The following is a 26021-nucleotide window of genomic DNA, read 5'->3' as shown; positions in this document are numbered from 1 at the left end:
GAAATGTGGAAAAAGGTAGAAAAGTTCAAGGGGGCTGAATACTTTCTCTAAGTACATATCCGTAAGTCTTCAAAGCACTATATCAATAGACAAATAACAGGTGAGTTGTCAGCGGGTGCCAGTTTAATGCCCTGATTTAGAATAGGGAACATGTTATTCCATTGTACTTTACATAAACCAGTAAATAAATGTTATGTAAGACACGCATATAAAAGTAATTTCTGCCAAAATATTAATCCTAAAATTTAACATTCCCATTCCTTTAAAGGTCAGATATCAATGTTTACATATTTTATATAAAAACTAAACAAACAGAGCATGTTTTAGAGATGTAGCACTGTTGAACTCCTTGAAGTAAAACAGTACATATGTTTTTTGCAGAGACTAAAGAACTACATTTTTTAATAGATCTCCAGGGCAACACCACAAAATGAGGTTATACTGAACCACAGGCACTGAGGCACCAAGCTGCTGTCTTTTCTCCCATTTTGATAAGAGATTTACCCTCTATCTAAAGATGCTCCTGGCAGATCAAAATTAGAGAACAACATGATTTTCTAAATGGCAAGGTCATTGGGAGACACATATATAGTATTGTTTCCTCTGCCAATTTGGTTTCCGATTAGCAGACAATAGTCTGGGTAATAATATGGGTAGTTTGCTTGTATTGGGTGCAGTTAGCCTGTGGAGTGTGCAGTGTGCACCTGATTCATGAAATATGTTGCACAGTCTTCAAGAATCTTGCACCCTTACAACTGCTCCAGCAGAGTGCACTAACTTTTTATTAGTGCACCCTTAATGCAAGGTGTGCAACACAATTATGTCAGACACTGCATGATAAATTTGTTGCACGATCCCTGTGTGCACAGGAACGCCCCTTTATGTGTAGAATCACATTCCCTAACTACATGAAACCATCCACCTGACTATCGTCCAGACCAGATCTCGCAGACAGTGTAGGAGATGTGGATGCTACCCCTGGCTGGCCCGGTCGCTGTGTGCCCTGCAGCTGAACTCCCCCTCGTACTGAAAATACTCGCATATAAGCCGAGGCTTCTAATTTTACCACAAAACAAACAGGAAAAAGTTATTGACTGGAGTATAAGCCAAAATGTCAACAGCAGATGATATGATCCCCTTTATTAAATGGCCACAGCCGTGTCATAGTGATGTGCCTGGGCCAGAAGTGCTGAAGACGGAGCCTGCGGGGCTGGGAAGAAGAAGCCTGGTGTATATAAGTTTTTTTGTTTTTTTTTAAAGACTGATGGCGGATCTACATATAGGGCCCTGGGCGCCCACCCATACCACCTATATGAAGGTCCACCATTGCCCGTGAGGAGTTGCTGGGGAGTATTTTAGAAGCACCATAGGCTTTTTCTTTTCAAGGTAACACTTACAGAACACTACAGCTGCTATGTAGAGCATCTCTGTTAATAAGACTGGAAGCTGCAGGGTGTCAGTGATTCAGTCCTGCTGGAAGCTCCATAGCAGAAAGAGTAAATACCATCATAGAAGGCAACTGGATGGGTACCCATTTGAGGATGATGGACCCCAGCGAACTGCTCAACTCAAATTTTTTCTTCCAATTACACACACTACGGTAAATACCGTATGCACTCAAGTATAAAAAATGTGCTGAAAAACCTCACCTCGGCATATACCCGAGTCAAGAAAAAAACAAACATTGTTCTTACCTTCCAACACACCTTCCCAGCCCCCCCCCCCCCCCCCCCGGCAGGTCCTCTTCTATACAGGGATGCTCCAGCATCGGCTCTGTGTCCCCACGCTGTCCTTCGCAGGGATCGTGACTTCAGCCGCTTCCTGACATTCTACTATGTGCGCTGGCATTGGCACACACTATGATGTCAGTGAGTGGCTGACATCATGGTGCTGAGACCCACAGCGCAGGGACATGGAGCCGGAGCATCGCTGTTTAGAGGAAGATCTGCCGGGGGCGTCGGAAGGTGAGTACACTGTTTTTTTTCCTATAAGCATTATATTGGGGGCAGAGGCTGCAAGGTATATACTAGAGGGCTGGCAGGCTATATTTGGGTAAATACGGTAGTTCCTTTCTACCTACAGACTGTTAAGCACAACCTGTGCTCTACAGTGCTTCTTTACGCTCTGAAGCAGTTTAGAGCAATGAAAGGCCATAAAGCACCAGGGCCTGCTCTGTCCCCCAGTTCAATTACACAAAGCCCCTCTAGTAATTTTGCATAATACATTTGCCAGGAGTAAAATGAAAAAGGTACTCACCTCTAGCTCCCACGCTGCTGCTATTCTCTCTTCTCCAGGCTCTTCTGACAGGCAGTGTCTTCTGTGGGAAGCAGTACCTGCCGCCTGGGTCTTTCTGGGTGGCAGAGCAGCACAGACAAAGAGGTCAGTGCACCAGTGTAATACTGTTATTCACTGTAAGTCCTTCAGTGCCAGTTCACCAGCATTATTCACTGTCAGTCCCGCAGTGGCAGTTTATCAGCATTATTCACTGTCAAATACAGTGCAAATACTGTGCAATAATAAGGTGCAGTACACACACAGATCCAAAATAGCACACATAACATATAGTGCTATAGAGGAGAATGCTATGCCAACCTCAGACAGAGAGTCATATTCAGCCCCCTGATTGTCGTCCATCCTTTACAAAACCTGGAAAGATTGTGTGGAACCTCCTGAAACCAGTGTTTGGCTAGGGGTACCACGTGTACCTTGATAATTGGTACACAAATGTGCCCTCGTTTCAGTGCTTCACAACTCAACCCCTAAGGGGAACAAAACATTGACCCTTTGATTGTAGGCACTGAGTGGATGGGGTACATATACAACAATTAATTTCCAATAGTCGCCCGGCTTGCAACCACAAAACCCTTCTTAATCCACCAGGGCTAAAGTAAATATTTAAAATAAAACCTTTATTAAGTCTGTGCTTAAGAACAGTGAAATGTGTATTAAAGCCACAAATAAACAGTATCCACACTATTAGTATTTAGGGATACAGGGCTACTATCCTTTATGCTGTGAGGTAGTACACTGTAGGAGGGTTTGATCAGTTCTACTAGACAATCATGTATTATATAGAAAGACTTGCGGATAGAGATATCCCCGTTTTCCCTGTAATATAAGTCAGTGCATTGGCACTCACTACAGGTCCCTAGGGTATTATTTCCTCATAGACCCTAGTAATTCATTTCAAGTATAGATACCTGTCTATTGCTCATTAAAAATCCCAAGACCCAAATAGGCCAAACCCTGCAGGTTTGGGAGAGCAGGCAAATACATAGTGGTGGGGTCTTCTTTTTAAAATTTAGGGACAAAATAGATGTCTTGATACTATCAACCACCCATGATGCAAGGTGCTCCCTTAGCGCTGTCCATGGCACAACAGCCCCTATTTCACACCTGGTATGCGTTCATCATTATAATAAATTTATGGGGGGAATGGACATGTCAAACTAGATGCTCAAATCTTTCGGAAATGTAAAATCTGGTACAAAAAGCTGGCAGTACAGGCAGTCCTTTTCTTCATTTTCATGCTCTGCATCTGAAAAATCTGTCAAACCATAGGGTCAAAAAGGTAATCATACCAATAAATATAAATCATGTCAATAAATTCTTTTCGGGGTGTAGTTTCGAAAATGGTGTCATTTCGGGGGCGAGGGTTCTCATTTATCATTACTTGAGGCTGGTGAATCAATCATTCACATATTGTTCCATGAAAGCCCTAGGCTGCTGCTTCTCTTCCAGGCCCTGCCATATGTCCAGTGAACATATTTATGCCACTTTGCAGGTATTTTTGAACTCAGTAAAATATTTACAATTTGCATCAGAGATCAATCAGTTTTCAGTCAGAGTTTGTTCAGTGTCTCAGTTTTTCACGCACATTTTCAATGCAATTTCAATGCATTTTTCACGCACAGATAATGGGGCAGATCTACTTACCCGGTCCTGTTGCGATCCTGCGGTGCGTTGTCCGACGAGGATTCGGGTCGAGGATTCGGGCAATTCACTAACATCGGCGGCGGCTGAGTTCCTGCATGTGTCGCTGCTGCGCCGAGGTCCGCCGGAGTTCTTCCTAGTACATGCGAGTGCTTGATCTTGCGACACAAATCCTTTTTTTTAAATTCCGCGGTTTATCGGTACCCGTCAGGCCCGCCCCCTGGTTTCTGTTGCGTGAAAAGCCGGCGCCAATCCACCAAAATCCGATCGTGTGCGCCAAAATCCCGGGGCAATTTGGCGCAAAACGGGAATATTCGGGAAACTTGATGAAAGTGCAATGTTTGGACCTTTAGTAAATGCGCGTGTAAAGGACTCAGGACTGTGCTCTATCTTTTCTATGGCAATTGATGCGTTTTTGATGCATCTCTATAGACTTCTATGGTGCGTTTTACACGCGCGTGACTTGCAAAAGTAGAGCATGCTGAGTGTACGTGAAAAAAAATGTGAATCTGAAAAGACCCATTGATTACAATGGGCCAGAGAGCAATGCAATGCAATGCAAGTCAAAAGCACGCGCAGAACACGCGCGTGAAAAACGCAAGTGTGAAAGGGGCCTTATTGCTATAGTTAGAAGAAACTGCACAAACACAATCTACACAATTTATTTTTTCTTCCTTTTAATGTCAAAATTCCAAATAGCACCTCCATCTTGTTTTAATTGATATGAGACACTTAAAGGGTAAACAAAGTTACCAAAGACTGTTTTGTATAGTTTGAAGGGTACAGTTTTAAAAATGGAATGGTTGTGGGATGTGGGGAATTTGTATAAACCTTATAAATAAGAAATGGCCTTTAAAGTAATTTATTCTTACATTTTCTTGAAAATTTGCTGCTCTATTAGAAAGTCTCCTATTGTCCTAATAAAATATAACATTTAAAAAATTATGCTAACATAAAATAGATTATCCTTTATAAATCTCAGTATGAGAGAAAGATTTGGGCCTTACCTTGACAGACAAACAAAAAAAACTGGATTTTAAGACACTCTTATGGTTTCTCAAGATGTGTTAGGCTACAGGAAAATCATTACAAGTTGCTGGCACGCTGGTATAAAACTCCAGAAGCTTTGTTCCACTGGGGAGTGTTGGAGATGCGGGCAGGACTTCGGTACATAATTCACGTATTGGCTGGAAGTGCAGAGCAGAATACGCTCCGTATGCTCGTCTACCCTACAGCTATCACTACTCCTGATCTGCTTGGACGTGGCACCAGAAGGTATTAAGTTATTGGGAGGTTCCCTCAGTACTCACCTCATTGCTGCAGCAATACCTCTATATTGGTTACAAACATGTGCAACCCGATTTCGGTGTTGGAAGACAAGGTTGCACAGATCTGTCGTATGGAGGAGCTATTGAGCTGAATCCTCGTATGGAGGAGCTATCGAGCTGGGCCACACACTCTCATGAACAGTTTGTAAAGATTTGGCAACCATGGTTAGATTACAAGTTCAGAACTCAATGCAAACTGCTTGCTGAAGAGGAGCCTCTGGCATCAAACAGATCTGAGTATCAAGTAGTAGTGATTTTCTACACTAGGCATTAAGATAAGACGAGATACTGAATCTCCTCATAATCAACCCGCCCCCCCCCCGCACTTGAACTTCTTTCCTAATCCTTTCTTTACCCCAACTTACCTCACACCTCCTTTTTAGCTTTTGTTTTACTAGACTTTAACATTTATTTTATTGTTGTACTTTATTATTGTATAGCACAATGTCACCAGCACATGTATGCCGCATCAAAAGAGAAATGTTTTGTTGCTTATGTTCCTATGGCTATATACACTTGAAAATGTAAAAAGTCAATGATAGAGCCAAGCTCTAATCTCGATGTACATAGAGCATTCTTGCTGTCTGAACTAATATGTCATTGTATGATGTTCTTCTTTGTTCCAAAAATTTTATAAAAACAGAATTGATAATAAAATGGCTTAGTCCAGAAGGAGGTTAAGCTTAAAGGAGTTGTCCACTTTCAGAACATAATTGACATTGTTTGTGTAAGGAAATGTTCCAATTTCCAATGTTACAACTGCTTGCTGTCATTCTAAAGGAAGCTTCATTGTTTACTTCCTGTGGATAAAAACTCTTCCATGGTCATGTGATGGACATGCAGGTGCACAAGCCATTAGTATCACAGAGAGCAATCAGAGCCGTGGGATACTAACAGCCTGTGAACCTGCATGTCCATCACAAGACCATGGACCAGTTTTTCTCGAAAGAAAGTAAACAAGAAAGCTATCTGTGGCAGGTCAGCAAGCATAGATCTAGAAAATTGTGAGGAATTGATACAGAAAATATGTAGAAAAATTGTGTAAATTTTCCTTACATAAACCATATCAATTATTTGCTGAAAGTTAACAACCCATTTAATTCTAAACTTTTTCAGTATTAACATTGAGTTTTTGTGTAACTGAAAAATATCAGCATTTAACAATCTAGATATTAAATTGAATTTGAAATCCTTATATATTTTTAGCCTTTTCTTAGTTACGTAACTTCCTGAGTTTTCCCCTATATACGTCAATAGTAAAAAATGCAGCTGCTCTGAGAATGTTGCTTGAATATAGAAATACTGTACAGCCTGGTAATGAGAATTTCCTTTGAATGAGTGATAAGATCTTCAATAACTAACTTTTAAAGCACACATGATGATCTTATTTTCTTGTGTAAACTTCAGCACAATATGGACCCTGGGGGCTAATAGGAAAGAACATTGTCATAGGGAGACTGTTAATGTTAAAATCTATCCATTGTTCAGAATAGTATTCATCAAATATTCATCCTAATGATTTTCCAAATAGTTGAAGCCTATTTAACCTTAAGACATAACCAAAAAAGGTATATAAAAATGTATAATTTGCATGCACATATGCATGTTTTTTCTCATTATCTGACATGAAATCAGAAAAAATCCTGTTTTAAGCCAGTTAGGATAACCAAAATTATTTTGCAGAAATATTTGCAGGGGCGGTGCAATGCCAGTTCGGGGTGTTGGTGCATATAGCCTGCGCACTGCCTATAACCTCTATGGCGCAATTCTACACCAGGTCAGACCTGACACAGGCAAACACAGGCGACACAGCGCATCACTGCCACAAATGGGTTGTGGCTGAAGCTTCCTGATAGATCGGGCAAGTGTCAAGGGCGGGGGCAGCATCACATACCGGTGCAATTAGCACCAGGATATGATAAATGTGCCCCTATGTGTGTATACAGTGTGTTTATAATGTATGTATGTGTATATACAGTGGGTATATACTCTATGTCTAAGTATATGATGTATATATAATATGTATGTGTAGAATGTGTATGCACTATATAATATGTGTGAATTTGATGTGCATATACTGTGTGTGCATAAGTGTATATATTAAGTGTAAATAATGTGTACATACTGTATGAATTTGTATATACTGTTTTTTAAAATGTATGAATTTGTGTGTATGAGTGTATACATGTAGGTATGTGTGTACAAATATGTATACATATAGTTTAAGGGGAAAGGGGGGCCCATGCAGAAATCTGCTATGGGGGCCAGCCTCTCATAGTATCATAGTATATAGGGCCGGAAAAAGACACAAGTCCTACAAGTCCAACCTTTAAGAATTAAATAAATGTTTTATCTCCATAACCCGTGATATTTTTTCTCTCCAGAAAGGCATCCAGGCCTCTCTTGAACACATACAGAGAGTCCGCCATAACAAACTCCTGCGGCAGAGAGTTCCATAGTCTCACTGCTCTTACAGTAAAGAACCTTTGTCTATGTTGATGGTAAAATCGCTTCCCCTCTAGGCGTAGAGGATGCCCCCTTGTCCTGGTCACAGGCCTAGGTATAAACAGATCTTTGGAGAGATCCTTGTACTGCCCGTTCAGGTATTTGTATATTGTACATTGTGATGAGGTCTCCCCTCAGTCATCTTTTTTCTAAACTGAATAATCCAAAATTTTGTATTCTAGTCCCCCCATTCCCCTAATAATCTTGGTTGCTCTCCTCTTCAGGTTGAGTTGAGTTTCTGAGTCGGAAGAACGGACACTCGCACCGCATCTCCAGTGGGAGCCGCAGGATCCACGAACGCATCAAGCTCAAAAGAGCGCTACACCAAGGGAGGGATAACGCACAAATAAGGTGTCTTTTGCCTCTACTCGGGTACATGTGTTTGAAAATGGAGAGGTACTGTGTTTTTTCTTATTGATTATTTTTAATTTTTAAATATCTAATACTTACGGAGGACGTTGATGCAGAGGGACTTTTGTATTCTTGAAAAAGCTATAATAGCTATGAAGGTTAATCCATTTTAATGTCGAACTTAAAAGGTACATGTAGAATAAATAATTAAAATCTGGACAACACGTTTCACGCCTATCACTGGGCGCTTCGTCAAGACAATAAATATACACATAGTTACACTGTTTTTATAATAAAGGGAAAAAAAGGAAGGGAAAAAAACAACAACTTAATTTCAAAGTGTTCTAAAATAAACAACTTCATGAAACATATACATATTATTCTCTAAAATAATCATTCGTAGTCCATAATACATAATATTAATAAATAATTCATAGTAACATTAGCATAAAGGACCGTCACGCGTGTTCTGTACCTTGGAACACTTGTGTATTGCATAAAATCCAATATGGCAGCTAGAACTTGATGGTGGAACACTCATGGAATGTTCAAGGCTACGGAAGCCGAGAGAGGTCAAGAAGGTAATTGTGCGGAGATAACGACGGAACGTTGTACTGCAGGTGGGTTACATATGGCTACAGAAAAGAAAATGGAAGAGCGGAATACCGGTAGTATGCGTCTAGTGTGTCGGAGGTATATTGTTTTCTGATGTGTGAGACAATAAGAGTGTTGGATGGATTACACTATCGCTTCGGAGATTTTGTTTAACCCCTCTGGACTAAGGGTTTGTAGTTTATATATCCAGTAAACTTCTCTCCTACATAATGGGGCAGATTTATCAAGCTGCCTGAAAGTCAGAATATTTCTAGTTGCCCATGGCAACCAATCACAGCTCAGCTTTCATTTTACCAGTGCTCACGAATATTTTAAAGGGAAGCTGTGATTGGTTGCCATGGGCAACTAGAAATATTCTGACTTTCAGACAGCTTGATAAATATGCCCCAATTTCTGGTATCTATTGATTATATTCTCATTAATGTAATCTATAGGGCTGATAACCATTAATTTTTCATTTTTCTGATGTTTCAACGGAAAGTGCTTTGATAACCCATGTTTTAAAAATCCTTTCCTGATGTTCCCTCTATGACTTGTAATGCGGTCATTTAATTATTGAGTCGTCCTACCGACATATTGTAAGCCGCATGGACACTCTATTAGGTATATGACATAGCTGGTTTGACATGTCATTGTGTGTTTGATGTGAAATATTTCTTGGGTTACATTTGACTTTATTTCGGTGGCGTTATTATTAATATTGGCGCAACATAAACATAGCTTGTGGCAGCATTTTCTAATTTTCGGAATCCCTTCTGATATCAATTCCTTTTTTTCTAGATGCTGTTTGATCTGGCTGGGGGCAAGGAGGTTTTTAAGCGTAAAAGCTCTCCTATAGGTTACGCACTACAAGGTCATTAATAAAAATATTAAAAAGAAGTGGCCCCAATACTGACCCCTGTGGCACTCCACTGGTAACGATAACCCAATCTGAGAATGTGCCATTAATGACAACCCTCTGTTTTCTATCACTAAGCCATTAATTTTTCATTTTTCTGATGTTTCAACGCAAAGTGTTTTCCCCAAATACACAGGTTTTAACTAGTCCCAGAAGTCTCAGGACCGATCTCTCATAAACCCATGCTGTCACTGGGTTAAAAGGTTATGTACCGTGAGGCGATTTTCCTGGGTAAAGACAGTCAATAAGACAACATTCAGTATATTGGCCCTTTCCTAATCTCTTTCCACCATGACCCCCATGTTATTCCTAAGAGGACCCATACTCTCCATTTTTAGTTTCTTATCATTTATGTACTTGAAAAATAATTTGGGATTATTTTTGCTCTCCCTGGCAATATTTCTCTCAGTCTATATTTTTGCGGCCTTTATATGCTTTTTACAGGATTTATAGATCTCTATAATCCTGTAATGCCTCATAGCTACCTTCACGTTTAAGCACCTCAAACGACTTATCTTTCTCACTTATTGCTTTCCTTAGAAGACTAGTTTGCCACATTGGCTTTTTCTTGTTCCTCTTATGCTTTTTCCCTTATGGCATTTGTTTCTCACAGGAATATATGAGAAAAAGTAAAATTTTTGGGGGGAGGGGCTTTTGTCTTTGAGAGCATTGTCCCAGTCTATGCCTATAAGGTCTTCCCTTAGTTGCTGAAAATTTGCCCTCCTGAAGTTTAAAGTGTTGGTTGCCCCTCCACTAACGCTCTTAGTAAAGCGTAATACAAGATCAATGATATTATGATCACTATTACCCAGGTTCTCACCAACCTGTAATTATGATACCCTGTCCGGTCTGTTGGTTAGGAGAAGGTCCAGAAGTACCCCCACCCTCTTGTTGGCTCCAGGACTAGTTGCGACAGGTAATTGTCTTTTGCTGTCGACAAAAACCTGCTACCTTTGAAGGACCTGCAGGTTTCGCCCCCCAGTCAATGTCTGGGTAATTGAAGTCCCCCATGATAAGTACTTCAACATTTTCCTTGTAGAGGGAAGAGTTGTAGAGAGTCTAGTCCTGATCTGGTGCACCCCAATAAGTTTGCCAGGCTGGCGGATGAGGGGGATATCAGCTCTGGGGTAGCAATGCTGCAGAAAGACGTGTCCGCTAGCAACCAGGGGAATGTCTGCTCCAGTAAGAAGGGTAATGGGAGCACAGGCAAGGTCAGACAGGTGCTGGTAGTGGGAGATTCCATTATTAGGGGAACACACAGGGCAATCTGTCACAAAGACCGTGCATACCGAACAGTGTGTTGTTTGCCGGGTGCTCGGGTTCGGCATGTTGCGGATCGGGTTGACGGATTACTGGGAGGGGCTGGTGAGGAACCAGCGGTCATCGTCCACATTGGCACTAATGACAAAGTAAGAGGTAGGTGGAAGGTCCTTAAAAATGATTTCAGAGATGTAGGCCATAAGCTCAGGGCAAGGACCTCAAAGGTAATTTTCTTCGAAATACTGCCTGTACCACGTGCCACACCAGAAAGGCAGCGGGAGATCAAGGAGTTAAATAAGTGGCTCAAAAGTTGGTGTAAGAAGGAGGGTTTTGGGTTCATGGAGAACTGGACTGCCTTTTCTGTAGGCTACAGGCTCTACAGTAGGGATGGGCTGCACCTCAATGGGGAGGGGGCCGCTGTTTTAGGGGAAAAAATGGCTAGAAGGTTGGAGGAATGTTTAAACTAGAGTCCTGGGGGGAGGGCAAGTGTACATAGAGAGCTGGGAAGAGTCATAGTCCATGGGGGAGGAAGGGGGGCTGGAATGAGATTGGGGAATAAGGACAAAAGGAATACAGACAGGGAAAACCATATAAAGTGTATGTACACAAATGCCAGAAGCCTCACAAACAAAATGGAGGAACTGGAACTCTTGATGTTGGAGCGGAAATATGATATAGTGGGTATCAGCGAGACATGGCTGGACAGTAGCTATGACTGGGCTGTTACTATAGATGGTTATAGTCTTTTTAGAAAGGATCGTATAAATAAAAAAGGTGGAGGGGTTTGTTTATATGTGAATTCTTGCCTCAAGCCCATCCTGCGAGATGACATCAGTAACGCAAATGTGGAATCCCTATGGGTTGAGATAAGAGGAGGGAAAAAGAATAATATAATATTACTAGGGGTTTGTTATAAGGCTCCAAATATAATGGAGGCAGCAGAGGAAATGCTGATAAGTGAAATGGATGCGGCTTCAAAGCAAGGTGAAGTACTTATCATGGGAGACTTCAATTACCCATATATCGACTGGGGGGCAGAAACCTGCAGGTCCTTCAAAGGCAGCAGGTTCTTGTCAACAACAAAAGACAATTACCTGTCGCAATTAGTCCTGGAACCAACAAGAGGGGGGGCACTGCTGGACCTTATCCTTACCAACAGACCTGATAGGGTATCAAAACTACAGGTTGGGGGGAACCTGGGGAATAGTGATCATAATATCATTGATTTTGTATTACGCTTTACTAAGAGCGTTAGTGAAGGGGCAACCAACACTCTAAACTTCAGGAGGGCAAATTTTCAGCAACTAAGGGAAGACCTTAAAGGCATAGACTGGGATAATGTTCTCAAAGACAAAAGCCCCCCCCAAAAAATGGGACTTTTTCTCATATATTCTGAAAAAGTCCTGTGAGAAACACATACCTTATGGGAAAAAGCATAAAAGGAACAAGAAAAACCCTATGTGGCTAACTAGTCTTGTAAGGAAAGCAATAAGCGAGAAAGATAAAGCGTTTGAGGTGCTAAAACGTGAAGGTAGCGATGAGGCATTACAGGATTATAGAGAGAAAAATAAATCCTGTAAAAAGCAGATAAAGGCCGCAAAAATAGAGACTGAGAGAAATATTGCCAGAGAGAGCAAAAATAATCCCAAATTATTTTTCAAGTATATAAATGATAAGAAACTAAAAACAGAGAGTGTGGGTCCCCTTAGAAATAACATGGGGGTCATGGTGGAAGGAGATGAGGAAAGGGCCAATCTACTGAATGTCGCCTTCTCAATTGTCTTTACCCAGGAAAATCCCCTGGTGGAAGACACAATGAGGAATAATGTTAATTCTTTTTATAATGTCAACAGTTTAACCCAGGAAGAGGTACGGCGCCGCCTCGCAACCACTAAGATAGATAAATCACCTGGGCCAGATGGCATTCACCCCCGGGTTCTGCATGAATTATGTACGGTGATAGACAAACCGTTATTTTTAATATTTGAAGATTCACTGAGGACTGGTTATGTTCCACAGGAATGGTGCATAGCAAATGTGGTACCAATATACAAAAAAGGATCAAATAGCGATCCTGGAAACTACAGACCCGTGAGTCTAACTGCTGTGGTGGGGAAAATATTTGAGGGGTTTATTAGAGATGCTATCCTGGAGTATCTCACTGTGCACAACCTTATAACCCAGCGTCAGCATGGGTTTATGAGAGATCGGTCCTGTCAGACTAATCTGATTGATTTCTACGAGGAGGTAAGTTCAAGACTGGATCGGGGGGACGCTGTGGATGTTGTATATCTGGACTTTTCAAAGGCATTTGACACCGTGCCACATAAAAGGTTGGTATATAAAATGAGACTGCTGGGAATAGGAGAAAATCTGTGTATTTGGGTAAGTAATTGGCTTAGTGATAGAAAACAGAGGGTGGTCATTAATGGCACATTCTCAGATTGGGTTGATGTTACCAGTGGAGTGCCACAGGGGTCAGTATTGGGGCCACTTCTTTTTAATATTTTTATTAATGACCTTGTAGTGGGTTTACACAGTCAAGTTTCAATATTTGCAGATGATACTAAGCTGTGTAAAGTAATAAATTCTGAGGTCGATAGTTTAGCATTACAGAGGGATTTGTGGAAGCTTGAGGGATGGGCAGAGAAATGGTTGATGAAGTTTAATGTAGATAAATGTAAAGTTATGCACTTGGGCCATGGAAACAAAAAGTATAATTATGTTCTAAACGGTCAATTACTTAGTAAAACTGAAGCTGAAAAGGACTTGGGGGTATTGGTGGATGGTAAACTTAATTTTAGTGACCAGAGCCAGGCGGCTGCTGCTAAAGCAAATAAAATAATGGGATGTATCAAGAGAGGAATAGATTCTCATGATAAAGACATAGTTTTGCCCTTATACAAATCCCTGGTCAGACCACACATGGAATATTGTGTACAGTTTTGGGCACCAGTGTATAAAAAGGATATAGTAGAGCTGGAACGGGTGCAGAGGAGAGCAACCAGGATTATTAGGGGAATGGGGGAACTAGAATACACTGACAGATTAAAAAATTTGGGATTATTCAGTTTAGAAAAAAGACGACTGAGGGGAGACCTCATTACAATGTACAAATACCTGAACGGACAGTACAAGGATCTCTCCAAAGATCTTTTTATACCTCGGCCTGTGACCAGGACAAGGGGGCATCCTCTACGCCTAGAGGAGAGGCGATTTCACCATCACCATAGACAAAGGTTCTTTACTGTAAGAGCAGTGAGACTGTGGAACTCTTTGCAGCGGACTCTATGTACATGTTCAAGAGAGGCCTGGATGCCTTTCTGGAGAGAAAAAATATCACGGGTTATGGGGATAAAACATTTATTTAATTCTTAAAGGTTGGACTTGATGGACTTGCGTCTCCTTCCAGCCTTATATACTATGATACTATGATACTTTGAAGCCAAATCCATTTCACTTATCAGCATTTCCTCTGCTGCCTCCATTATATTTTGAGCCTTATAACAAACCCATAGTAATATTTTATTATTCCTTCACCTTATCTCCACCCATAGGGACGCCGAATTTTCATTTGCGTCACCGATGTCATCTCGCAGGACAAGCTTGAGGCAAGATTTCACATATAAAAAAACCCTCCCCTTTTTATTTATACAATCATTTCTAAAAAGACTATAACCATCTATAGTAACAGCCCAGTCATAGCTACTGTCCAGCCATGTCTCGCTGATACCCACTATATTATATTTCCGCTCCAACATTAAGAATTCCAGTTCCTCCTTTTTGTAGGTGAGGCTTCTGGCATTTGTATACATGCACTTATTCCTATTCCTTTTGTTTTTATTCCCCAAACTTATTCCAGCCCCCCTTCCTCCCCCATGGACTATGACTCTTCTCAGTTCTCTACACTGTCATTTTGCCCTGCACAAGTGTAGTTGCCCTCCCCCCAAGTCTCTAGTTTAAACACTCCTCCAACCTTCTAGCCCATCCCTACTGTAGAGCCTGTAGCCTACAGAAAAGTCAGTCCAGTTCTCCATGAACCCAAAGCCCTCCTTCCTACATCAACTTTTGAGCCACTTATTTACCTCCCTGATCTCCTGCCTTTCTGGTGTGGCATGTGGTACAGGTTTTGAGGTCCTTGCCATGAGCTAAATCCCTGATATCATTTTTAAGGACCTTCCACATACTTTGTCATTAGTGCCAATGTGGACCATGACCGCTGGTTCCTCAGCAGTACCTCCCAGTAATCTGTCAACCTGATCTGCAACATGCCAAACCCGAGCACCCAGCAAACAACACACTGTTCGGTATGCAAGGTCTCTGTTCCCCTAATAATCAAATCTCCCACTACCAGCACCTGTCTCACCTTTCTTGTGCTCCCATTACCCTTCTTACTGGAGCAGACAGTCCCTGGTTGCTAGAGGCCATGTCTTGTTTCAGCATTGCGAACCCCAGAGATGATATCCCCCTCATCCGCCAGCCTAGCAAACTTATTAGGACAGATCAGGACTAGACTCCCTGAAACTCTTCCCTCTAACTCGCCTTCTACATGTTACCCAACTAGCTGCCCCTCACTCTTGAGCAGCCTTGCAACTTGCTCATTTAGATCCAGAATCTGGGCTTCCATATGAGCAATTTTCACACATCCCACAGAGCAGTATTCCCCCTCGAAGGCTGTTCAAGGAAAGCATACATGGCACAGGATGTACGCTGTGCAGCATTGCCATTTATGAAATCCCTCGTGCTAATGGGGAATACAAGAGAAATACGGAAGAAAAGAAGATTCACAGTAAAGTAACACAAAATTACAGCAGTTACCTGCTAAAGTCCATAAAACTTATGTCCCTTAATCCTAATTCCCCCTTTGGACACTGCACACACTTAGGAACAATGCACACTCGCTTTTCTGAATGCTCTTAAAAAGGTTATTTGCCACAATAATCCGCTGTGTTCACTGCAACAAGATCTGGCTGCAAAACCTAGTTACGCCCCTGCTAATATAATAAAGGATTGAACAATGTCTGGCCATTACTGCTCTATAGATCGGCTTAGCTAGCATCTTATAGAATTCATGTCATGTACGTATATTCTGTTCCAGAAGAAGAGAGATTAAAAAAAAGTCCTTGGGAGTACCTGAAATAGTGTCACATATATGGGGCCTTTAGGTGTCTATCACAGTATATGAATTTCATGGCTTGCAAGTACTAATAGTTTGTTAGAGATACATAAGGGATAGTGCTTGATGACAAGCTATGGGATAAAATGGGGCTTTTGTAGTCTTTTTCCACCACTGTGAAAGCAGAGTACTGGTGAGAGCTGTGTAAACTTTTTTTTAATTTTGATGTATAAATCTGAAGCCTTTTATCGCTATCTTTATGGCATTGGCATATTATACTGGCTTAAAAATACAAAGATGATTTTCAAAAAGACGATTCGCGTTTTCCCGACGTGTTACCCGAATATTTTCGATTTGCACCGACTTCCCCTGTATTACCCCGGGATTTTGGCGCACGCGATCAGATTGTGGCGCATCGGTGCCAGCATGCACGCAACGGATTTAAAAAAAAAAAAAGTATCACTCGACACGCGCTTACCTTCATCCAGGATGGCTCGGTGAACTCCAGTGTGTTCCGATGCTCTTCAGCGCAGCAGCGACACTTGGTGGACGTCGGAGGAACTACCTTAGTGAATCCCGGCCGCACCTGAATCCACCGCAGAGAACGCGCCGCTGTATCGCGAATGGACCGGGTAAGTAAATCTGCCCCTTTGTGTCTTTTTTTTAAATTTTGCAGCATTCTTAACACTTCATAAAATGGCTGGTGGAGTACATATCCTGATAAAATCAATAGAGGGCTATTTGCAATCATTTTTGTTATATATTTGAGCACATATTAGGAGCATTTTACGTGCAGAATTAATTGCTATAAAATGTCATATGGACATAGCCAATGGTAATATTCATGAGTACAGTTAAACGTGTAGTCATCTAACTACTCAGCTAAATGTTATGGACCATTCTCTTTGAGCCCAGCTGTTATCTACAGGGCAATTTTTTAAAAACATATTTATTTTTACTATTTTGGAATAAAGTAGCATTGTATGAATATGCGTTACACTTAAACTTAAACTCTCAACTTTTCATGGAAGAAACTGCCATCAATAAATCCATTTGCTCTAACTGGTTAAAAATACAGGAGCTGCCTTGAGATGTGGATTTAAGTGGTAAATATCAATAGTATAATATTATCTCTTGTTTATCCAGCAAAGTGATATGAAGATAACATGTGACGCACTGGGGCACATTTACTTAACCGGCCACTGGAGTTCACCGATAGCACTAGATATACCGATAGCCCTATATCCTGCATGTGTCGCTTCCCCACTCAGGTCCGAAGGAGTTCACCTACTTTTTCGTGGTGCATGTAAGTGCTTGGGCCAGCGACACAATTTGAAAGCTAAATCCAGCGCTCAGTCTGAATCAGTTGGATCGTCCGACAGCACGGCCCCTAAATTGTGTTACATGGAAGTCAGTGCAGCTGCTCCAAAAATCAATCGCCTGCACCAAAATCCCAGCGCAGACACTTGCTAAATACCTGTGAAAGCCGTGTAATCCCCAAAAAAGCTCACAGTCCAATGAAAATGAGCAGCGCGACCCTTAGTAAATGAGCCTCTCTGTGTCACGATTCTGCATTATTTCTCTCTTTAGTGGCAAGTATGCAGATTGCTAGCTGTCATGATTCTGTGTTCTGATCCCTCTGGTGGCAAATATACAGATTTCTCACTGAACTCCCTATGGTGTCTGATGTTTAGCATTGTAGCTGCAACACCCTCGCCGATGCAATGGCGAGGGAGTGTTTGCGAATACGTCCCACCTGCATGTACCCACATTACACTACATGGTCCTGATAGGACATATGGGATATTGCAGTGGTGAATTCTGCCTGGCAAGGCAGAGGTTAAGTATTTTGTATGATGCAAGATGCTGTTGTCCAATGATATGTGTTACATCCTGTCCTTTGTAAGCTGAGATGTGATTGGAGGAGCAGCCACCACCTGACCAAAGGAAGGTAATAAAACCCCTGGCCAGGAATGTTCTGGAGAGATAGAAGATTCTGAGGAATTAGAGAGAGGTCTTTCTAGGGAGATTCCAGTAGAGGAGAATCCTAGAGATCAGTGAGTGAGTGAGTAATCTCAGTCTAGCCCATACCAGAGCAGGAAGAGCCTAGCCCCTGCCTCTGAAGAGTGGAGTATAAGACTAGAGTTAGTGTAGTGAGGAAAAGGGGTATCATCTTACCTGAAGCCCTACAGGACAAGCTGAAGCTTCCTACCAGGACACAGCTGCCTCCCAGCCTGCCCTCTACATCCAGGCTGGTGAACTATCTCCTGAGGCTTCCTCCAACTCACATCTCAGCACTCCATCTACCTGTTAAAGGCACGTTGCTGCGGTTCCTGCCGGTTCAAATAAAGAACTGTAAGTTGTTTTCTTCAACTTCTGTCTCCGTCTGGTCCCTGCTAATACGGCTGCCTTCATCACCGGCACCCTGTCCATCACCCAGAGACTCACACTCGGGACATTAAGGGGTTGCCCCAGGGAGATCCGCTATAGCAGCCTCTCCCTCATCTTTTCTTGCCAACACCACCCTGCTGGAGACCTGCCAGGCTGTAGGACAGCCCTCCGGTTCCCCCGTACCAAGCACCGTGACAATAGCGTGCTTAGGCCGCAACCGCCAGCCACTCCGGTACCGCGGGCCCCGGCTGTCTCCAGGCCTCACCTCAAGGGCTAGGCCCTGGTGGGGGATGTTGCAAGTGGCGTCACGAACAGGATTGATACTTCTGTGCCTTATTACGGCATTAAAGACTTTCCTTTATTAAAAAGACTGTGCTGCCTAACCCTGCTGCCATCCGGGTTTAGGCCCAAGTGCTTGTGTGTTTCTGGACTGAACTGTGTTATACTGCTGCCACGTGCTGTCGAGCGCCGCTCCAGCACTCCAGAGGTTAATCCTGGCAAGAACTGTACCAGCTCTGCTACATCCGGCGCTGCCGCGCCTGAGGATTTTTACCTCAGAAACTGTGGCGCAGCAAATAATTCAAGCCCGCCAAAACCTTCACTGGCGGGAAACCCAGATGACGCACCAAGCTCCACCCACGCGCGAATGGCGCAAACCCCGCCTCCTGTGGCGCAGGAAAAATTAGAGCCCGCCACAGCTCTTGGCGGGAAGGACTTGGACTCCTCCCACTGGCTAGAGGCGGACTTCCTGCCCCGCCTCAGAGAAGCGCAAGAACTCGTGCTGATCTTGGAGAGTGAGGTCGGCACCATGTGGGGTCCTCCGCCATTTCCCCCTGTGGAGCAGCCGGAGTTCTACGAAGTAATGGAGACTATGGTCGTGGTCTCTGCCCAGCCGGTCCGGAGACCCTCCGCTGGACCTCGGCTGCACCGAGGATTGACCCGGGCCTTCGTCACCAGGACGTGTTTTCAAACGGTGACGCAGCACCAGGTACCACCCGGGCGGTTCCTCGTGCCTCTCCCGGCTACCATGCTGGTACCGCGGACCCACGTGGAGGCGCCACGTGGGGAGGCCCCGACTCCTGCCGAGCCAACGCCTGGGCCTATTGCTGCCGCTCCACCTGCTCCGAGGCCTACCATTCCCGCTGTGTGGCCTGCCAGTCCCGCTGTGATGGTTCCTGATCCTCCGGCAGTTCCTGATCCTCCGGCACCTACCTGTCGCCCAAGGAGATCCGAGCCTGCACCGGAGCCACGAGCCCCAGCACCGGCACCTCCGCAGCCTCAAGGCCGAGGTGAGACCGCCCGCCGGCGACTCCGAGACGCTGTCTCGGAACAGCGACGCCGAGAGAAGGAGGCCCAACGGTATATGGCCGGCCGGTCTACAGCTGGAGCTTGGGTGGAAAAGAATCGCACCACCGGCATGGTTCGGTTCTTCGATAAGCAGCGTGGCTATGGCTTCGCCACCCAGGACTACACCGGACGGGAGATATTTATTCCCCGCCGGTCTGTCAAGAGGCCTGACTTGCCGGAGAGACTGCACAATCTGAAGCCAGGTGAGTGCATCGAGTTCTCCATGCAGGAAGGACCTCGAGGACCATGGGCAGCTGGCGTAATCCGGATCCCCGACTCCGATGAGGACCGCTACGCACCATATGACGACTGGTATGAGGACGACGAGTGGCCGGAATCCCCGAACACCTCTTCTTCCTCGGCTGCGAGTCCCCGGGCGGTGACCCACGTGAATGCCCGATCCACGGTAATCGTGAGTACGGGTCCCATTGCCATCCATGGGCCGGGCATGATCCAGGGCGCCACCCCCACCGTCTCCCCTGCCGGGAGCATTGCCAGGTCCCGCGGCTCTTCTGTGGGAGAAGACATCCCGGCTAGCGAACCTTGTCCGGAGGTTCCGTCTAGGCCCACATCTCCCCTTGCCGGTTACCAATGGGGTGATGACCCGGCCCCGGAAGAACCGGAGCTGGAGGGAGCTGCGGCAGTTTATTTCTTTCTGGACCCCTCCGTGGTCCCTGGCTCAGTTGAGCCCCCGGCTGGAACAGCCGACACCCCGGGCGACAGCGCTCCTCCCCCTGAAGGTCCGGAGGATGTTGCTGCACCTGCAGTACCCGCTACTGCCACCGGGTGTCCCCAGCCGGCACCTACTCCCGCTGAGGATGCACAGGATTACCTACTGACTTTGGATCCTGTCCCTGCTGAACCCAGCGAAGATGCTGACTAACCCCTGAAGGGCTGTAGCCCACTTCAGGTACTGTACATATTGTGTATATTTCTCCACTTACCCTATAGAGCCAGAGACTTTCCTGAGACTCTTATCCCTATTTATCTCAGTCGAGAGACATACCTTGAACTGACCATTGTCATGTGCTATGATAGCACCCCTTCCTCTGCCACAGCAGAGAATCTCTTCAAAGGACTCTGTCCCTCTACACTAGAGGAGACCCTTTACATCTCAGTGCACTTTTCCCCACATCAAGGGCTGTACCCAGAAGATGGACTTTGTCATTAGAGACCTTCTGAGAGACTTTTGCCAGATACTCCAGGGAAAAGTTGCTATTGCTATTGATTATCATTTTGCACTTAATGCCTTCCTTTCTAGGTATGGACATTCTGCTTGCACTTTTTATGCCTTTTCTTTGTAGGAAAAGAGACATTTGCTACCGTGCTACCCTGAGTAGCCTATCTACCTTCTGTAACGTTTGTAACGTTCAAGATGTGTACCCATTGGGCTCCTAAGCCAATGTGAATTTATCACCTGTTTTCACACTGTCATATATGCCAGTAGTCTGCATTAACCCTTTCATAGGCTTTTCAGGTTGTAGTGTGGCTGTGTCGGACCGTCTTTTTGTAAAACACTGACCGCTACCTGATCCCTCAAACTGAGGTTTGCACATGGGGGTAGTCCGTAAACTGCGGGTCCTACGGGGACCGGGGGTGTTACACAGTTAGCACCTGGATGCCACCCATACATGGGTAAGGATGCCAGTCAGGAGGTACTCGTGTCGCATATGCTAACGCAATGCAGATATACACATTATATAATTGCCGCCAGGGAAGAAGTGTTTACATAACAAATATACAGGCCTTGGTGCAAGGAGTGGATTACAGTACATGACACCACACCTTTCCTACTGTACAGTTCGGTTTAATGGCGTCAGCGACCAACTGTCATACAGCTACATGTTTTTGTCTCAGTCCGACACCAACCCAGGTGCCTGTCTCCAGGACCATGGGCGGTTTGTCCCTACACCTCACATAGCCTGCACTTCCCAGAAGTGCCCTTAGCCCCCTCTGTGTCCCAAACCATCTGTAGTCGAGCCGAGGGCGGCTCTTTCAATTGCCCCCGGGGTATGCAACACCCTCGCCGATGCAATGGCGAGGGAGTGTTTGCGAATACGTCCCACCTGCATGTACCCACATTACACTACATGGTCCTGATAGGACATAGGGGATATTGCAGTGGTGAATCCTGCCTGGCAAGGCAGAGGTTAAGTATTTTGTATGATGCAAGATGCTGTTGTCCAATGATATGTGTTACATCCTGTCCTTTGTAAGCTGAGATGTGATTGGAGGAGCAGCCACCACCTGACCAAAGGAAGGTAATAAAACCCCTGGCCAGGAATGTTCTGGAGAGATAGAAGATTCTGAGGAATTAGAGAGAGGTCTTTCTAGGGAGATTCCAGTAGAGGAGAATCCTAGAGATCAGTGAGTGAGTGAGTAATCTCAGTCTAGCCCATACCAGAGCAGGAAGAGCCTAGCCCCTGCCTCTGAAGAGTGGAGTATAAGACTAGAGTTAGTGTAGTGAGGAAAAGGGGTATCATCTTACCTTTAAAGGTGATACCTGAAGCCCTACAGGACAAGCTGAAGCTTCCTACCAGGACACAGCTGCCTCCCAGCCTGCCCTCTACATCCAGGCTGGTGAACTATCTCCTGAGGCTTCCTCCAACTCATATCTCAGCACTCCATCTACCTGTTAAAGGCACGTTGCTGCGGTTCCTGCCGGTTCAAATAAAGAACTGTAAGTTGTTTTCTTCAACTTCTGTCTCCGTCTGGTCCCTGCTAATACGGCTGCCTTCATCACCGGCACCCTGTCCATCACCCAGAGACTCACACTCGGGACATTAAGGGGTTGCCCCAGGGAGATCCGCTATAGCAGCCTCTCCCTCATCTTTTCTTGCCAACACCACCCTGCTGGAGACCTGCCAGGCTGTAGGACAGCCCTCCGGTTCCCCCGTACCAAGCACCGTGACAATAGCGTGCTTAGGCCGCAACCGCCAGCCACTCCGGTACCGCGGGCCCCGGCTGTCTCCAGGCCTCACCTCAAGGGCTAGGCCCCGGTGGGGGATGTTGCATAGCCAATTCCTAAAATTTCCTATCGTGATCACATGATCTGTTCTGTAGGATGGGCTGTAAACCAGTTTCCTGAATGTTTAGTCTTTGCTTGAGTATTAGGTCTCTACCCTGTGCTCCAGCCCTCTGCCTTTTCCATCATATGTTTGTGGCCACTACTCTGCTACCTGTTCCTGCCTCTGACTCCGAACTCTGCTCCGCCATCTGCCTGTCCTTGGCCCCAGCCTCGTACAAGCCACTACCTGTTGAGCTTTTATCACCTACCCTACAGGATAAGCATGCTGCAATCCCTTGGCAGCAATATCCATCCCACTTTGCGGGCCACTTTGCGCCCACTTTGGAGAGGCTTGCAGGCTCCGCATGTCAGAACTTATAGTGCTTAGAGAAGCTGGAGAAGTGCAATTTTATTCAAGCGGAAAGGTTAGTGACTGCTGGAACGCACTGTGATGTCATGTAGCCAAACCAGCTTGCAGATGGAACCTATGCTTTGTTATAGTCTATGACACTTCAATAATTCCAAGGTTGGAATTTATTTAGATGCTGATGTTCTTTTTTGTTTGTGTATATTATCTACCCATAGATCATATATAATGCTAGAAGGAAAGACTTTAAAAGCTACATACACAAACATTTTACATATGTGCCAAAATTTTAGAATGTATATATTTAGATTTCTTGAGGTTATGAATTCAGAGCAATTATTGAGCCAAGTTCTTTGTAGCCACAGGGACTAAATTAGTGTCAGATTTCTAATAAACAAAGATGCATCTGGGTTTATCATTTTACCAGATGTTATGTGGCAGAAAAAAAATTAAGTAGGTCAAAACTGTACAGAAGCATCCAATAATAAATATACATACATATATGTGTGTCTGTGTTTATGTTTTGGTATTTTTAACAGGATTTCACAAGATCCCATATCTACGGTAAGTCAAAAAACGGGAGCTGCCACCCAAATAATATACTAACGTTAACATTGTGTGCAACAGAATTGCTAATGCGGTGGGCAGTAACTGAGAGTCAGTCCCTCCTTAAGCCACACTGCAGACACGAAACAAGACTGACAAACAAACAACATAGAAAGCAAGGTCCGGTTCACAATGAGATAGCAAGTATAGGACAGAATCGGAGTCCAAAAGGCACAGTCGATGGTACAAAGCCGAGATCAGATAACCAGAGTAAGCAATAGAAAACCAATAGCAAACACACATGTGAGAAACAAGCTGAGATATGTAGCCTAACCAGCCCAGTCTTATTGGATTAAGTAGGTATATAAAGCTGGACATGCCTCCAAGGCAGACTGGTAACCCTTGCTGGAAAGGGCTGAACTGCAGAGAGCAGGGTGTGGCTCAACCAATCCAGACACAACAAAGGCCTAAGCCACAGTTCACACACAGGAAACACAAAACAAAGCAACGCCAGTGAGTCTGACAACTGCAATAGAGGAACATTTTGGCACGGACGTTACAACGTTACGTTATTCCCGTTCAGACTGTTCTCTGGTTCTGTTAACAAATCTATCTATACAGTTAACCTGATTCTGTTTTCTTAGCTATCATACAATATCTATTCAGTAAACTTGGTTCTGCTATCATATATGTCCAGTGAGCTTTGTTCTGTTACCATATGTATAAAATAGCTTGCTAAAAAGTGAATACGTCTTATAGACCGAAGGTCAGGAGGATCCAGCACTGCCAGACCCTCCTGACGGCTGTAATGGAGATTGGGGGATGCTCTGACATAGCGCTGCTCTTTCCCTTTCCCCGGGGGCCAAATATGGCTACTCACTGCCTACAGGACCTGTGGTGATGTCAGAATCATGTGAATGATCAGCTGCTTCCTACATCACCACAGGTCCTGATACTGTGTATTTGTATATGTATCAGTGCCCACTGTGTATAGCAGTGAACACTGTATGTAGCAGTGCAGAGAGTCTTCCTATTTCTGTTTTTGTGTATAGCTGATCTGTGTGTGTAAATGTAAGGATGTAGCAGGGATACCCAGGGCCGCATCTGCCATGAGGCGAGATGAAAATCTCAGACGGCAGAATGGGGATCCCTTTAAAGAGCAGCGGAATTCGCCACTCTAAAGTGGGCGATTCGGGTGCCCGTTAACGCCCGAATCGCCCACCAGCTAAATAAATCGCGCCTGTCTCTTTAAGACACAGACGCGATTAATATGTGGAGCGACACAGCGCCTTTCCGGCTGCTGCGTCGCTTCGTTCTAAGCAGTGACACAGGCATCATGACGACACGCCGCCTGTGTCACTATACGGAGCCGCGGCTCACAGGAGAGCCGCACGAAGACGGGAGCCGCGTGCAGAGGGAGCAGCTGCCTGCAGGTGAGTATGATTTTATTATTTTTCATGTAATTTCATTAATTATATGAGGCTAAAAATGGGGAGTAAGAAGGCATTGTGTTATACTGGGGGGAGGGGAGGTACTGTATATACTATATGTGGCCATGATTGTGTTATACTGGGGGGGGTACTGTATATACTATATGTGCCATGATTGTGTTATACTGGGGTGAGGGGAGGTACTGTATATACTATATGTGCCATGATTGTGTTATACTGGGGGGGGGGGTTCTGTATATACTATATGTGCCATGATTGTGTTATACTGGGGGGGGGTACTGTATATACTATATGTGGCCATGATTGTGTTATACTGGGGGGGGGTACTGTATATACTATATGTGGCCATGATTGTGTTATACTGGGGGGGTACTGTATATACTATATGTGCCATGATTGTGTTATACTGGGGGGAGGGGAGGTACTGTATATACTATATGTGCCATGATTGTGTTATATTCGGGGGGTACTGTATATACTATATGTGGCCATGATTGTGTTATACTGGGGGGGTACTGTATATACTATATGTGGCCATAATTGTTTTATACTGGGGGGTGCTGTATATACTATATGTAGCCATGATTGTGTTATACTGGGGGGTACTGTATATACTATATGTGGCCATAATTGTTTTATACTGGGGGGATGCTGTATATACTATATGTGGCCATGATTGTGTTATACTGGGGTGGGGGGTACTGTATATACTATATGTGGCCATAATTGTTGTATACTGGGGGGTTATGCTGTATATATTATATGGGGCTATAATTGTTGTATACTGGGGGGGTGCTGTATATATTATATGGGGCTGTAATTGTTGTATACTGGGGGGTTGCTGTATATATCATATGGGACTGTAATTATTTTATACTGGGGGGTGTTGTATATATTATATGGGGC

The 26021-nt window shown here is 44.3% G+C and overlaps 1 long non-coding RNA gene across 2 annotated transcripts in view; it reads left to right on the top strand.

Annotated features, from left to right (window-relative positions):
• The window catches only part of LOC140134222 (uncharacterized), a 131825-nt gene that overhangs the window by 70108 nt on the left and 35696 nt on the right, over positions 1-26021 (top strand). For both annotated transcript variants that reach the window (XR_011856139.1, XR_011856138.1), the window contains exon 2: positions 7991-8162. This is a non-coding gene — a long non-coding RNA (uncharacterized lncRNA). The remainder of the gene's footprint in view (positions 1-7990; positions 8163-26021) is intronic.

This window comes from Engystomops pustulosus, chromosome 5 (genome assembly GCF_040894005.1).
Source record: "Engystomops pustulosus chromosome 5, aEngPut4.maternal, whole genome shotgun sequence".
Taxonomy (NCBI): Eukaryota; Metazoa; Chordata; class Amphibia; order Anura; family Leptodactylidae; genus Engystomops; species Engystomops pustulosus.
Note: the sequence above shows the minus strand (reverse complement) of the source record. Positions and strands in the feature narration are given on the sequence as shown.